Below are 16,534 nucleotides of genomic sequence, written 5' to 3' on the forward strand. Positions count from 1 at the left end.
CTGGGCAGAAGGCAGGCTGGTGGGCTAGGAGGCGGCCAGGAGGCAGCTAGGAGGCAGGAGCAGTGCTGGAAGGCTGAGGGGGAACAGCTAAGATTCCCTGTAGGAGCCATGCTGAGCCCATCTCACACACCTGGCCGCCCACCCGCACCTGCCGCCCACGGATGTGTGTCTCCAGTGGAGCAGGGAAGGCTGTATTTCACACCTGGCACCATAAGCCAGGGAGGCACCGGGCCGACAACCACTGCATTAAGGTTGTGTACAAAAGCGTGAAAGTCTACAAGCCCCCAGCTTCACAGACACTATCTACTTAAAGGGTTAAGTGGGATGAGAGGGCAAGAGAGGCAACGGAAGCAGATATGGACAATCACTGGCCTGAAAATTAGAGGAGCGGGGAGAGGACCTGAGATCTCTCCCGTACTACCTGGGGTGAGGCACTTAGGTTCTTTGAGCCTCGATTTTCCTAGCTCTAAAATGGGAACATCGATACCGCCACCCTCGTGGGATTGGGAGACTTCAACTGCAGTAACCTGAGTGTGACTTCAAACTTCACAGTGATAGAAAAAGTACATGAAGATCGGTTTGTTAAAAATGGATAAAATAGATATATTTATAATAGACAGCCGGGCACTGGGCTGGAGAAACTGTATGTTAATAAAACAAATAAACAATAAAGCTAAACTTTACTGAGCACCAAAGCGCTCATGGTAGTTATTTTCCCCTTTCCACAGACAAGGAAACATATGCACAGGAACGATGCATGACTCCCCCAAGGTCCAAGAGCTGGCACAGGGGAGAATCCGAATTAGGACAGAGGGTCTGACTCCAAGTCCCCTGCCTATGTACACAAGTACCAGACAGAACCATGGCACAGTGGTTAAACCTCAGACCCCAAAGAAATAAAGCCATCTACCCAAGGTCACACAGAGCTAAGTGACAGTGCTCATGCTGAACCAGGTCTGTTTGGTTCACGCTCCAGTATGAATATATTCACTCCTCTCTGAAGCATGTATTAAGTGCTTACAGTGGGCCACATACAGTGCAAGGGTTCCAGTGGCAAGTCCTCTAATAGGGCAGGGACACCAGCAAGTAGGGTCGAGAAGGGCTAAGACAGAAACCAGTGGGGGGCGTGGGTGCTGACAGAGCAAGGGAAGCTCTCCCTGGCAGGCAGCCACCCAACACTTCGGCCAGCAACTGGGATTTTCTAATCCTGCAGAGTTTTCCGCAAGCGTTTCCTCTTGCTCACGTAAAAGCAGTGTTTATGGCTCCTCAGAGGGGAGAAGTCATCTCCAAGAACACTTGCTCCACAAGAATGGGCGGAGGATGCCATCACCCCTGTAAGGAAGGCAGAGCGACCTAAGAACTGTCCACCCCTGGTCCATTCTGGGGGCCTGGTTACTGCGGCACTTTGATGTCGAGGAGTGGAACTCAGGAGCAGAGAGGATGAAAGAAGACAGAAGGCAAAGGCGCTCTGTGAACCAAGGGCGGGCGGGGGGCAGAAGAGGGTATGGGGACACATTTACTGGGGGTCCCCCATGAACCAGACAGTGCACGGAGTGACTTCCACACTTTAGCTGCCCAAAGGACACCACAAGATGGGTTTTATTAACCAGATTTTACAGGTGAGCGAACTGGGGCTCGAAGCAGTTAAAGGAACAACTGGTGAAGTAGGGAGAAGTCCTAGAGGGACCGTTAGAGTGTCCCTGGGTTAGAGAGGCCTCCTCTGACACTGACACATACCCACTCCCCTCTCCCCTCTTATGGTCTGCACCCTGCCCCCCAAATTCACATATTGCAGCCTTCACCCCCGGTACCTCAGAATGTGATTGTGTTTGGAGAGAGGGTCTTTAAAGAGGTCTTTAGGTGACAATGAGACCACGAGGGTGGGCCCTAATCCAATCTGACTGGTGCCCTAGTAAAAGGAGGGGCTTTGGACATAGCAGGGGTGTGTGCAAAGAGGCAAGACTGAGTGAAGAGGCTGCAAGAGGGAGGCCATCTGCAAGCCAAGGAGAGAGACCTCAGCAGAAACCAACCCTGCAGACACTGTGATCTTGGACTTCCAGCCTCCAGAACGGTGAGAAATAAATTTCTGTTGTTTAAGCAGCCCAGCCTTTGGTGCTCTGTACATGCCTTCACCTGACCATCATTCTCTACAGCATGACCGCCACCCTGACCTGCCACGGTGAGCCTGTTTGGCTGTCTGCTGTCTGCTCCTCCCCACTGGAACGTCAACCGCAGACTTTGGTTACTTTTACCCAGTCATGTATCCCCAGCACTGAAACAGACTCTAGCAGACAGCCAGCATTTGATACATATTTAATGAATAAATAAACTGAGTAAAAATGGGATTTAAACCCAGCTGCCACTTCTAGAGTCACCCACTCCCTTCCCCACGCCCCGCTGCCTCCTTCCCCTTTATCTAATTCTCTAATCCTGCCCCACCTCTCCTCCTCCAATATAAAAGCTGGTAAATAATTTTAAATCGTATAAATTCAAAGATAATCTCTAGTCTATCATCACCGCCAAACAGTAGTGTAAATAAGGTGACAGGAGATTTAAAAAAGATACACACTGGGGCTTCCCTGGTGGCGCAGTGGTTGAGAGTCCGCCTGCTGATGGAGGGGACATGGGTTCATGCCCCGGTCCGGGAAGATCCCACATGCCGCGGAGCAGCTGGGCCCGTGAGCCATGGCCGCTGAGCACGCGCGTCCAGAGCCTGTGCTCCGCAACAGGAGAGGCCACGACAGCGAGAGGCCCGCGTACCACCAAAAAAAAAAAAAAAGGGCTTCCCTGGTGGCGCAGTGGTTGAGAGTCCGCCTGCCGATGCAGGGGACGCAGGTTCGTGCCCCGGTCCGGGAAGATCCCACATGCCGTGGAGCGGCTGGGCCCGTGAGCCATGGCCGCTGAGCCTGCGCGTCCGGAGCCTGTGCTCCGCAACGGGAGAGGCCACAACAGCGAGAGGCCCACGTACCGCAAAAAAAAAAAAAAAAAAGATACACACTGGACCTCACCTTGACCACCAGGGAACATTATGATCTAAGTGCTGAAATCCCCAGCTAATGGTTTATTCTCATTACTAATTTAAAGTCAATATGTAAAAAATAAGGTTAGGTGAGGTTTAGGGTTTGTTTTTGGTTTTCTGAGTGTGTATTTGATGGAGAGGGGAGCACACTGAGGACGACAGAGCTCTCCTACTCAAACCTCAACCCTGCGGACCTGGTACTGATCCAAAACGCCACTGCAGCCTGGAGAGGGGACCCGATGAGGTCGGCAAAACCTGAAACAGACAGCACCACGGAGGTGTCCCAGTGACCACGGCCTGCCCTGGCCCTCTCATCCCCCCTCACTCCCTCGGGGTGTGGGTACGGGGATGGGGCTGGCTTCTCTCCTGCGCTCTAGGAAGACTGCAGCATTCAGGCCAGGCTCCCTTGAGCCAGAAGCTGGGGCTGGGGGACAGGGGCAGTGGGCAGCTGGAAAGAGGCAAGAAGCCTTGGCAAGGAAGCCATTAATCTGGAACGAAAGAAAACACCAGAACAAAGACACTGTAGCAGTTTCTAGGCCCTTGACCACCCGCCTTCTCCCCTCACACCCAGCCCCGCCCCCCAAAACTCCTTTACTGTTGTAAAGGTCTGTCTGCTTAAAAGCAGCCACTAAGATTCTGCAACTTCCTCTTTACAACAAAACTACGCTGTTGCAACTTGTTGCCACAGTTGGTTCCTTCCCCAGAGGCAGGAGCCACAGCACAGCCCAAGTGGCCTGCCTGGCTTTGGACGGTTCTCAGATGTCCCCACCCTTGGCCGCCTCCCACCGTGGTCACCAAGGGGCCTCCCTCAGAGGGCCAGAACCCCCCCCCACTGACATGGTCCCTCGGAGCCGCTGTCCCTCACTACCGCCCACCGCCACCCCACCCCAGGCGTTTTCTGGTCCAGACCTGCGTGAACCAACCACTCGAGGAGGGAGGGCATAAAGATCTTCCTCCAATGAGCCCAGAAAGATCTCCCAGGTCCACGTTCCTGCGCTTTCTCACCACTGATGACAAAGTGGTTTTACCTGTTTTCCATCAACTCTACCAGGGCATCTAAGCTGCCACTTTCTCCAGGGCTCACCACCATCACAACCAACGACACCCAAGTGAAGTGATTCTTCCCTGGGTATAGACTGTGAGCCCCCTGAGGGCAGGATCTGGGATGTCTCATTCATCTACACCCTAACCACCCAACAGTTTCTGTATTTGCCGCATTAATGAATTTCCAAAAGACTCAATAAAACCCATGGAACTTTCTGGCAAAGTCAATAATGGTTCTTTCCCACCGTGGACCATAACATAGCCATTAAAATAATAACTGTGGAGACTGCTGCAACATAGGAAACTTTATATTACAGCACTGAGTAGTCACAACACACGACAGTATCTAATTTAATTTTAGCATTTAATTTTGTAAAATATGCAAGTATATGGACAGGAAACCCAGAAAAATGCAAACAGTGGATGGAGTGAGGGGCAAATTTGCTTCTTGCCAGGTTTGTTATTATATCATTTGTGCTATAAACAAACCTCCCCTCCTCGCTTTTCTTTTACTTTAAAAAGGGAAACGAGGGGCTTCCCTGGTGGCACAGTGGTTAAGAATCCGCCTGCCAATGCAGGGGACACGAGTTCAAGCCCTGGTCCGGGAAGATCCCACATGCTGCAGAGCAACTAAGCCCGTGCACCACGACTACTGAGCCTGCGCTCTGGAGCCCGCGTGCCACAACTACTGAAGCCCACATGCCACAACTACTGAAGCCCGTGCTCCTAGAGCCCGTGCTCCACAAGAGAAGCCACAGCAATGAGAAGACTGCACATTGCAACGAAGAGTAGCCCCGCTCGCCACAACTAGAGAAAGCCCGCACACAACGAAGACCCAACGCAGCCAAAAATAAATAAAATAAAATAAAAAATTAATTAATTAAAAAAAGAAAAAGGGAACCTATTCCAGGAACAATTGTCTCTCTCAACACTCCATGAAAAATGTCATCCCAAATCCTTCAGCTGGGAACAGTGTCCTTGCTGACCACATAACCAGAGGGCACAGGCAGAATTCCCAGCAGCCACCCAGAGGTTAAGGGCCTGGGAGTGGAATCCCGGACCGCCACATTGCCCAGGAAATGGCACAGGGAAGCAGACCTTAATGGGCCATTTGGGCTGCTTAAGGGGCTTTGAGATGGGGCCGGGGCCTGGAGCCACTAAGGAGAAGAAATCTTTTACTAGCCCAGGGTGACTCAGAGGGCCTTGGCCACCTGCATCACGCTTACAAAGCTCCACCGAAGTCTGAGTGAATGAACAAGGTCCCAGCCCTGTTCCCTGGATGCGCTGTGCCACATCCCTACCTTGCAATCAGCTCAGATGCTACCTCCTCCAGGAAGCCTTCTCAGATCCCCCTGGGCCCCCAGCACTCTGGTGGGACACCAACAGCTCCTGGAAACAAGGGCCCCTGATTCCTTCCCCTCCTTATTCCCAGCACCCAGGCAAGCACCCAGCATACACTGTAAAGCTCTGAGGAGTGGTTACTGAATGATGATAGACAGATGGACAAAGGAAGCAGGAAGGAATGCAAGTCTGCAAGTGGGCTGATGTCAAGAAGAGCCCACTATGGAGATGGTGGCGGGCCCTCTGGCTGGCTGGCTCCCAGTGAGGACTAGCCAGGTCCCCGCCAACAGCAGGCAGGCACGGCAGCCGGGATTTACGCTGCCCTCCCTTAGGACAAAACACACACACATTTGAAAAATGGTCGGTTGAGGTTAAAGGTGAAGTCAGTAGCCAAGGCAACACTATCGAACTGGCAACCTCGCTCCAAACAGCTAACTGCACTAGGGGTGAGGTGCCCCATCCTGCCCCGGCCCAAAGCCCTACTCTTTTCATTAATTCTCGGCCACTGGCGAGGAAGGAGGACTCAGGGACCAGTCCGACCCTTCACTGCCAAGTGAGAACAGGCAAGCCCAGGAGGGAAGGGCATCTGTAGGGACACACAGGGGTCAGGGCGCCTGAGTCTGAATCCCTGCTCAGTCTCATCTGTAAAATGGGGATCAACTTCCTACCTCCTGGGAATGAACTGAATGAGAGAATTCATGTAAAAGCACTAGCACAGCACCTGGCACCTAGCAAGTGCTCAATAAAATTTATCTCTTATTGTTATTACTATTACGGGCAGGGCTGGGACTTCAACCTAGATATCCTGATTACCAGGCCAGCGTCCCTCCACCAGAGCCTCTTCCTTCCTTCCTTGCCCACCTTCCTCATCTTCCCTCCTCCTCCCAGATGATCCTAGCCTCCAGGAAGCTGGCTCGAGATGCCCAGAAATCCCTGCTCACTCAGGGTGGCACGGGCTGCCTCACGTCCCAAGTCTCCGTCCCAGTGTCCCAACTCCCTAATAAAGGGTAGGGCTCCTGAGGCCAGGGATGGGCTCTCTGCCCTTGTCCCCACTGAAGCCCCAGCAGGCCCAGCACAGGGCAGGCCACACAGCAGGAGCCCAAGGCATCTCTGACGACTGACTTGGCCAAGAAATTTGGGATCAATACCCAACAGTTGGCTCTTCAATATTAAAAAACAGACAAAAACTTTAAAACTTTAAAACTTTAAAACTTAAAAAAGCTCCCTGCCACCAACTTTCTTATCCCAGAGACTTCCAGACAAGTACCGAGCATCCGCCTTTTATGAAATGGAGAGATCACTAAACGGCAATCTAGAGCTCTGGCTGCCTGGCCCCCCGCGTCCCCAGGCTTACAGGCACAGGTACCAGTGAGACCTGAACTCCACTCGTGCAACAAGGACGAGAGGTCAAGTCCATGCCCGGCGCTGGCGAGAAACTGGGGATGGAGAGATGAAAGAAGACCCCACCTCTGACCTCTCAGTTCAGTGGGGTCTAAAACCTTCTCCCCCATTCCAGCCCAGTTAGATTAAGTCACCCAAATGGTTCCAAATGCCTCGTCTTTATGTTTATCAGACAGGAAGCTGCCTTCTCCAGCCCTGTGACTTAATGCAAAACACAGGAAATGTGGCGGCTTTTGAACATAGACAACTCAAAAAAAAGGTGCCCTGGCAGCTTTATAATCGCTTTTTTAAAATGCTTAAACCGACTCAGATCAGTCACCAGTTGAACTGTACGGTCTGGGGAGAAGAATGCAAAGGCTGCAGGCCTGGAAAACCTCAGCCTCCAAGCCCAGGGAAACTTTCGCAGGTTCCTCAGTCATCCCTCCGCACCACGTTATCGAGGGACGGGCTTGTTGCGCAAATTCAGAATCTTTAAAACCTGAACATACATCTCCAAACACCGGAGGACAGAGGATGTTGGCGACGACCTGCAAAAGGGAGGAAGAGGAGGAGGAAAAGAACTGGCCCACTTGGCGTATGTTTATATATAAATTACAACAAGCCTACAAAAGCGACATCTCCATGTGGTAGATGAGGAAACTGAGGCTCCAGCCTAGCAGTGGGAGGAAAGGCAAGGGTCTGGTCCTAGCTCCACCAGATCCCAAAGCTCTGGTTTGGTTCCCTCTACGTGGGTTTTGTATCAAAGATACAACACAGCGATCACCCAAGACGTTAAGTGACGTCTAAAATTACTAGAAACCAGGACTGGCTGAAGGACCGTGGAGAGCTGGTGTGGTTCTCTGAGTGGCCCACCCGCTCGCTGCCTGGCGCTGCCCCATGTGAAATATTGATTTTTGAGCTGCAGGAACTTCCAGCCCAAGTGGAACTGTCCAACTGGAAGAAGTTCAGAGAAACCCGAAACACTTCCCACCCCATTTCTTAACCCTTGGGCCCCTCCCCCCCACCCCCCAAAAGAAAAAGATTAAGGGTGTGGAAAAACAGACTCTTGAGGGAAGATTAAAGGAGCTAAGTACGTGTTGCTGGGCTAAACAGTGCATAAAGTTGAGGAAAGGCATGATAACAGCTCAAAACCACTTTTAAGCGAGGCCACGTGATTTTGAGAGAAAGGCACTGGGGTTAAGGGAAACCAGGGGCCAGGGCGTTCTTCTACCAACTCACAGAATGAGCTTGGGCGACTCACTCCTCTAACTGCGGGGGGAGGCGGCAAAAATTACACTATCCCTAAGACCCCTTCCAGCTCAGACATTCTATAATCCTAAGCAAATTCAGTAGGGAGGACTGTCCTGTCGCTGTTGATTTTCCTTTTAAGCGGGGCATCATTCAGGATTAGAGTTAAATGAAAGGAAAAGAAAACCTGAGATGGAAGTTCCTAAAATAACATCCATGGAGGTGAGAGAGGGACCTCCCCTGGAGGACCCCTGGTCCTCTGGGCAACACGGTAAGGACCATAAGGACCAAGGACCTCTGAGAGGCCCCAAGGAAGTGACCTGCAGGCGGGGGGAAGGTCGGTTGCACCTTCGACTTCCCTGCAGGCCACAGCCCAACCTGCCCAGGCAGGAAGCCATACCCTTCAGTGGCAACTTCCAGAAGGCCCTGCAAGGTTCCCTCCAGCCACAGCGGGAGGCTTCCGCACCCAGGCTAGAGACGAAGACAGCTGCTGAAGACACCACGGTGAGAACCTGAGAGTCAGGCTGCAAAGAAACTCCCTACACGGCCTCGCCCTCAGCCAAAGGTCGGCCAGGAGCCTTCTCTGGGCCCACCTGCCCAGGCCCGGGTGTGCTGTGTCCCATCCTGGGTGCTGAATCACCTCAGGCTGGAGAAACCAGTCGGCAGAATGGGGGCCTGAGAAAGTCCAACTGCAGCCTGCCTGCCTCAGTTACTTTTTAAAGAGACCCACATCAGACGCGAGGGGGCAGCTCCCCAAATATCTGGTGCCCCTCAAAGCCTGAGGGGCAGGTGCGGGCAGAGGGGGCAGATACAGGCTGGCATCCAGACTTCAAACCGCCCGCCCACGGGCTGGCAGGCCCATTTTAGACGCAGGCTCATTCTGGGTGCTCCTGTGTGACTCACGCCACTTTCCAGGAGGCCTACAGGCTGCCTGGGAGGGACACAGCCCTGCCCGAGACCCTGAAGGGGTCTTCCACCGGCTGAAAGCACCAACTCGGTGGTGAGCAGAGCCTACGTCTTCTCGGGGGCCCACATCATGCAAGACTAAGGCAGTCCTCCTTGAGAGGGGGATCGGGGCCCTCCAATTCAAAACACCCCTCTGATCACATCTTCTCAAGAATTTGGGCTTTTCCAATGTTATTAATACATAAAAACCACAGGCCAGATGTGTGAGGGACAACCGGAGACGGGGTGGGTTGCAATGACCCCAAGTTTCCAAATGAGGAGGACCCAAGAGAATAAAGGTCTGGTCTTCTGGTCAGGGTGGTCTCCCCAGGCAAGGACAAGAGGACCGTTTGGAGCCAGGGGGATTGTGGGAAAGCTGGCAAAGGGGCATCCTGAAATACTTTCCAGACACATCTTGCAGGCTTCCTTTTCTCATACTGCAGAGAAAAAGCAATCATCTACCATCTTCCAGAACACGAGGGAGTGGATCAGAGTAGACATTTGTCTAAAGGGGTTACTCTGGTGATAATATGACATCATGGAGAAGAAAACAGGCCCGAAAATGGTCCAACCACAGAGCAATTCAGCCCATTTTTAAGACCCTTCCTCCCTCCCTGCATACAATAGGCACTCAGTGTGCAATCTGGAATCCTGAGCAAAATGCATTTTAAAGCGGAGACCTCTGAGACTGGCCAGCCGACCACTTATTTGTATAGATAATAAAACTAAGAAAATTTTGAATTTTTGACTATTTAAGGGCAACGCATGTGAAAAGGCATTTAGTGAAAAAAGTAACGCTCACCCCGGACTCCGGCTTCCTGGGCCCTATCTAGAGACAACCACTATTACCCGGGTTTCTGTAGCTTTCCGTGCATAGAGCCCAGGCGACACACCCTGTTTCACCCAAAAGGGAGCAACACATATCCTACTTTGCTTCTAGTTTTATCCACTTACAATGTATCTTGAAGAGTATGGCCTATCGGTACCTATAGGTCAGCCTCATTTTTTCAAGGGCTGCAAGGATTCCCGCTGTACAGCTGTGCCATGATTTATTTGACCCTCTTAATGGACAGTTAGCTTGTTTCCTGTCTTTTTCTATGACGATGCTGCGAAGAATGTCCTCGGACATTTCCTTTTGCACGTTTGAGTTTCTCTGCCGGGTGAGTTCCTAGAAATCAGTCAGAAAGACAATGCTTTGACAAATATTGCCAAACTACCTCCTCAAAAGAGAGTTGTTACAACTTAGACTCCCACCAACAGGGCATGAGAGTGCCTAAGAAACTGGGGCATCTTGGAGAAATTAAAATTAATCTTGGAGAAATTAAAGTGCATGTTTCAGGTATAATTGGTGGACACATAAACTGGTATGATGCCTTTACGGAGCGATACGGCACCTCCTACCAAAATCAAATGTTCCCCCAACCGGAGCCAGAGCCAGAAGCCAGGCCTCCAGACACTAAGTCCAGTGCTCTTTGCATGTCACCCCTTGGCTCTCTCCTAGATCACGGAAACCGTGTTTGAGAACTAAAATCGCAGTGAGTTTGTGTACCTTCTGCCTGGGCCAGGGCCCTGCAACAAGGCTAGTGAGCACAAGCTCATCACCAAGAGCATCCAAAAGCATCAGCAGATGGGACCCGGAAGCACCTGTGTTTTCACCACTCGGGCTTTGTGGTCAATGAGCACTGCACACACACAAGCGCACCATTTTTAGAAGTACAAACAGCACTGCGCTAAAAGCCGGGAAATCCATCTACCCCGCCTCCCGTTTCCTCACCGGACACCCCAGGAGTTAAGTTAAAAACGTACATAGTCACTATATATCAGGCCCTTTATATCCTTTATTTCTTTTAGTTCTTACATCTAACCCTGCAGGAGAAGCACCATGATTCCCATATTACAGATGAGGACACTGAGGCTCAGGGAGGCGACATGACTTGCCTACAGTCATAAAGTGGCAGCGTCGGGAGCTGAACTCTGCCTAGTGCCAAAGCTCACGACCCCACTCTTCCCAGCTCTCAAGAACGGGATTCCATAAGTCACAGGCTCACCGCTTCCCAGGGGGCAGCCGGGGTTCCACGCCATTGTCACCAGAGGGCTTAAGCCCAGGGGCTCAGCACACCAAGGGTTAAAGCCGAGAGGCAGTGACTCTCTGAGGCTGCACAAAGGGAAAATGCGCTTCCTGCCCCTGCGGGCAGAGATGCTGTATTATGCTCAGCAAATTAGGACGTTTGTTTAATTAAGAAGACACACAGATTTTGTTATTCTAAATATTTTTGGAACATGATGCTTGGGAGGAAGCTGTCAAGGCACGGATTTTTTTTTTTTCTTTTTTCCCTTTGCCTTGGGTTTCTCTTTCTCCCCCTCCAAGAGAAGGGTAGGGCCAGGCTCACAGGAAAACAACAGCCAAGCCCTCCTCTCCCTTTGAAATAAAGATGTCAAGCTGGTAAAGGCTGTCTTAAGTACTTTATGGAAGGATTAGCTGGAAGAGGAAGTGAAGAAAGCACAGCTAGCCTGGCTTCTAGCAATACCCTCCACCAGGCAACACAACAATGCAGCATTTTTGAGTGCGCTTTTCTCCCTTTAAAAAGCCCTCAACAGATCCTTGTTTTGTTTTTTTCTGGAGCAAAAACGGGCAAGAGGCAGGCTGTGATTAACATGCGTCCTTCATCCTGTAAGAGGGAAGTTGTCCCATCTCCAACCCCTTAGGTTAAAAAGTTTAAAAATAAAAAATAGGGCTTCCCTGGTGGCGCAGTGGTTGGGGGTCCGCCTGCCGATGCAGGGGAAACAGGTTCGTGCCCCGGTCCGGGAAGATCCCACAAACCGCGGAGCGGCTGGGCCCGTGAGCCATGGTCGCTGAGCCTGCGCGTCCGGAGCCTGTGCTCCGCTGCGGGAGAGGCCACAACGGTGAGAGGCCCGCGTACCACAAAAAAATAAATAAATAAAAATAAAAAAATAATAAAAAATAAAAACCAGAAAGCCCTGCCCCTCTCTTTCCTCTACCCTCAAATGCCCTTCAGACTAGGAGCCCCACAGAATGCACCTCTTGGGCTGCCCTTCCCCAAACAGAGCCTGCCAATCCCAGCACCTGGATCTGCCCACGGGCACTGCCGGGACTTGCTGAATGTGAAGAGTAGAGCTTTTCAGTGTCACCCTGCAGCCATCTGGGGGCACAGCGGCTCTCAAATTACATGGAGCAATCTCTTGATGTTTTTAATTACCCCTCAATTATCCACTAAATGAGTCCTCACTTTCCCGACACTGAATGCTTGCCTGGTTTGCCAAACCTGCAACGTCCTCCTTCCTGGGGGCGGCTTCCCTCCTCATCCCAGACAGTAGTGGCCCCCTCTCAGAATTCCTCGAGTCCTTTGTCTGCGGCCTGCTTGGGACACTCATCACAGGCTGCTTTTGTATTTCAGTCACTGGGCCACTATTTCCCCCTGAGGACTGTCAACTGCCCCTGGGCAGAGGCCTCTGGGTTCCCCCACGGATAGGCTGGCTCCCTTCTCCCAATCCCCATGACTCACAGCACCCTTCTAGAGTCTCTGTCATCTCTGCCTCACATTAGAGTCATCTGAAGATTTGTTTCAGCTCTCCCCTAGATGCCCCAGGGCAGGGGCCAGGTCTTGCTCAACCTCACCCCCCTACCACCTGGCAGAGTCCCTGGCACAGAGAAGCCAGTTAAATATTTGCTCAGTTACACATCTGTGTACCCGCCCCCCACCCCTAGCAGCCTTGTACGTAGATTGACTAATATTAATCAAGTGACTGTCTAAATAGGCCTTAAGGCAGCCTCCCTCCCTACCAAAAAGGGAATAAAGCACCCGGTGAGGTTACAGTCTCAGATAGTCAGAAATGGCCACAGTGTTGCAGGAAGGCGCTAAGGCTCTTCCCCTTCGACAGTTACTCGTTACTTTGCGATCCTGTTAAACCCAGGAAAGGGTGCACTGAACCGAGAAGCGACTGGGCCTCTCAAGTGCCCAGCGGAGAGAACCGCCCGTCCCCAGGACCTGGGACTTCCCGGGAACCTTCTCCCCACACCGGCTGGGTGGGGCCGCAGACAGCAGCCCCGACGCTCGCCCTGCCCCCGCCTCAAGACAGCCGACAACCTGGTCCAGGAGGGTACCTGGCCTGTTTGAGACACCGGGGTTCTCGGGAGGCATGCGATGGGGGGGATGCAGTCCCGCCCTCGGCGTGGCCCGAGGATAGCATGGGGTGAGGACCCTGCACAGGGACAAATGGGGCGGGGTGGGGGTGGGAGGTAAGTAGAAAACCCCGGATCTGGCCCAAACGGGAACGATGCAATAGCCCAGGCCGGATCCTAGAGGAGCAGGGCCCAGCTCTCCCCGCCCCCGCCCTGCTGGGGCGGCCCGCAGGTGCGCTGGAATCAGGTGCGCGCCGGCCCGCGGACATTGGTGCGGGCCTTCCTCTCCCGGGGAGCAGAAGTCAAAAGTCAACGGATGAGGATCTGTGGGGGAGGAGGGGAGTCTTTCCTGCCTCGAGCCGCGGTCTCCGCCGGGTACCCCTTCCCATGCACCCACCCGCACCTCTCCCGGTTCCCCTCCTCCGCCCAGCCGATCGCAGCCGGCCGAATGAGGAAGTCTGGAGCGGAGGGGTGAAACAGCAGAGCGCAATGTCTGCAGCAGGATTCTCCGATTCTGACTCAGGAAGACGCCCTGACAGTTGCCAAACGGTCCCCGCCTACCCGTTACCTCCGTTTCGAAAACGCCCGGCAACTTCCAAAGGAACCCCCGCCCCGAGCCTCCCACCTTACCCTCACCCGTGCGGCTGGGTCCAAGGGACAGAGGCTCCCCAGAAGGGGTTAAAAAGTTTGCCCAACTTGGGCACTGGGCGAGGCGAGGGCGGGGCGCCTGCCCCGACAGCAGGGGGAGGTCGAGGCTCCCGGGTGCCCGGCTGGCGGAGTGCGCCAGCGGGAGGGGGCGGGTGGAACGGAGGGTTTCCGGGGAGCGCTCGGCCCCGAAGCCTTCCTCTGCTCCACGAGGCCTCGCTTCCAACGGCGCCTTCCCGGAGCGTCCGCGCAGAGGTCCCGGAGACCCTCCCGGAGCGAAGGATGCGGTGCCCCGGACCGGCCCCGCAGCTTTCGCGCCCGCCCGCGCCGGTCGCCGGCTGCGCGGAGGCCAAGAACCACACATCGGCCCGCTTGCCCCAGACGCCGCGCGTCCCGTAGCCGCCCGCCTGCTTGGGGCGGGACCCGCCGGTGGGGCTCGCTCACCTGAACCTGGATCTGCCCCGGGGAACAAGCGCTGCTTCTCCCGAGAGGTCTTTCTCGAGCGCTCGGGCGACTACGGGATGGGACGAGCGCCTGAGGCGGGAGCTGCAGCAGGTCAGCCTCGCTCAGCCTTCGGTACCCTGCTCAGGAACCGCGGTGATATGCGCGCCTCACCGCACCCTGCTCTGCTCCTCGCCTCCTTCCCGCCCCGCCCTCTCCGCGCGGGCCCATTCCGAGCGGGGCGCCGGCTGCGGGGCGGAGCCTGGCGGGATGAATCCGCCTCCCGAGTTGTCTCACCCACTCCAGCCCGCTTCTGGTCATGATGGACAGACATATTGACCTGTGGGAAGGCAGCGGGCGGAGCCTATGGGAACAGAGGGGTGGGAATTCATTCTCCCCATTCGCCCCCACCTCCACCCTCTCCACCTTCCCCCGCGCTTCCTAGGCGGGAGCCCCGCCCCCTAGGGCGGGCCCAACAAACAACCAGGTTCCAGGAGGAGGATTGACACAGAGAGAGTCCAATCAGGAGGATTAGACTCTCAGAGGCCTCCCGGCCGGGATTTTGGCGCATTGCCTGACCCAGGGCGAGGCCAGGCGGGAGCAGACTGGGGAAGTCCGGGTTTCTGACACCCCGCCCCGCGAGCTGTTTTCCCTGACCCATGTCATTCTACCAGAACAGACATTAAGTACCATATATGGGAAAAGTGCTATTTTACAATTAAGAAGGCCTGTGGGGGCGGACCTGGACTCAGCCCCGGATCCGTTTTGTGCTCCCTAAGTTCGATTTCTGACCCGCTCTTTGGAGTGGGCATGCTGCCGTCTTTCAGCCTCCAGACCTTTGCACGAACGGGTTCCCTGAGCCTGGAGTGCCCTTCCGAGCCTCTCTTTACCTCCACGTGGTTAACTCGCACACTTCCTTTCGGGTATTTGTTGCAAAATGTTTTTGGGGGTTTTTTTAGGTAGGCAAAGCGCATTTTTTTCCCCTGGTTACTGCCCACACAAGAGGATTAATTTTGTTTTTTTAAGATTTTTTTACATTTTTAATCCATCTGGAATTCATTTGAATTCCGGAGTGGGAAAGAAATCGAATATAATTTTTGTAATAGCCAGCTATCCACACACCACCATCACCTACCGAACTCATATATTCTTGGATCTGTTTCTGAGTTGTATCCAGTGACCTTTCTGTGTGTTCCTGTGCCAGTTCCACAATACTTTAAGGATGGTAGCTTTATAATACATTTTATATCTAAGAGGGCAAATTTCTCATTACTATTTCCTTTTGGAATGTTCTTCCTATCATGACTATTCTCCCAAATGAGCTTCAAAAAAAGTATGATCTAAAGGCAAGAGAAAACTGGAAAAAAGATTTTGCAACTCTGTGACAAAGAATTATTATCAACAATATGTAAAGAGCTCTTCTGCTTCCATAAGAAAAACCCCCAATACTCCAAAATAAAAATAGCCCAAAAAGGAACAGGCTATTAAAAGAGAAGAAATATAAGGCTTCCCTGGTGGCGCAGTGGTTGGGAGTCCGCCTGCCGATGCAGGGGACACGGGTTCGTGCCCCGGTCCGGGAAGATCCCACATGCCACGGAGCGGCTGGGCCCGTGAGCCATGGCCGCTGAGCCTGCGCGTCCGGAGCCTGTGCTCCGCAACGGGAGAGGCCACAACAGTGAGAGGCCCGCGTACCGCAAAAAAAAAAAAAAAAAAAAAAAGAGAGAGAAGAAATATAAATGGCCCGTAATTATGAAAAAATTAGTCATCTGAAATACAAACAAAACTACACGGGATGCCATTTTCCACCTATCAAATTAAAAAAATAAATAAATAAAAATGTCCACTGTTAGCCAGGTTTAGAGATACAGGTGGGAAAATAAATTGATCAATTTTCTCTGATAATTAATCATAAAATAATAACTGGAAAAGTGCACCAAGATGGGTTTAAAAGTTCTTTACAACATTGTTTATAGTCATTAAATATTAGAAATAAATGTACAATGTAAAAGGTTGAATAAATTTTAATACATCCACATGTTGAATACTACCCAGAAAGTCATCAAAAATTGTATCTAGATTTGTATTTACTGACTTAAAATATACTAAGTGAGGAAGAGCAAATTATAGAATGCTATGATAGCAGGATTTCATTTATTTTTTCATAATGTTTGTGTGTGTGTTATGTGTGTACATGTATGTATGTCTCAGAGAGAGAACGAGGTTTAAAAGGCATTATATCAAAGTGTAAGTAGGGGTTATGTCTTGGCAGAAGGACTGTGACTGATTTTTTTCTTTTTCTTATCTGTATTTCTAACACATATATCACTTGC

At 52.4% G+C, this 16,534-nt stretch overlaps 1 protein-coding gene across 2 annotated transcripts in view; it reads right to left on the reverse strand.

The window, feature by feature from the left end:
• MYH9 (myosin heavy chain 9) overlaps window positions 1-14,423 on the reverse strand; it is a 93,374-nt gene extending 78,951 nt beyond the window's left edge. Inside the window, exon 1 of one of the 2 annotated variants that reach the window (XM_067697928.1) lies at window positions 14,208-14,423. The gene's annotated coding sequence lies outside the window, so the exon portion shown is untranslated. Of the gene's footprint in view, window positions 1-13,748; window positions 13,771-14,207 lie in introns of those variants that run through there. The other variant, XM_067697927.1, reaches the window with a different exon arrangement.
• Window positions 14,424-16,534: the final 2,111 nt, after the last annotated feature.

Source organism: Pseudorca crassidens, chromosome 11 (assembly GCF_039906515.1).
Source record: "Pseudorca crassidens isolate mPseCra1 chromosome 11, mPseCra1.hap1, whole genome shotgun sequence".
NCBI lineage: Eukaryota > Metazoa > Chordata > Mammalia > Artiodactyla > Delphinidae > Pseudorca > Pseudorca crassidens.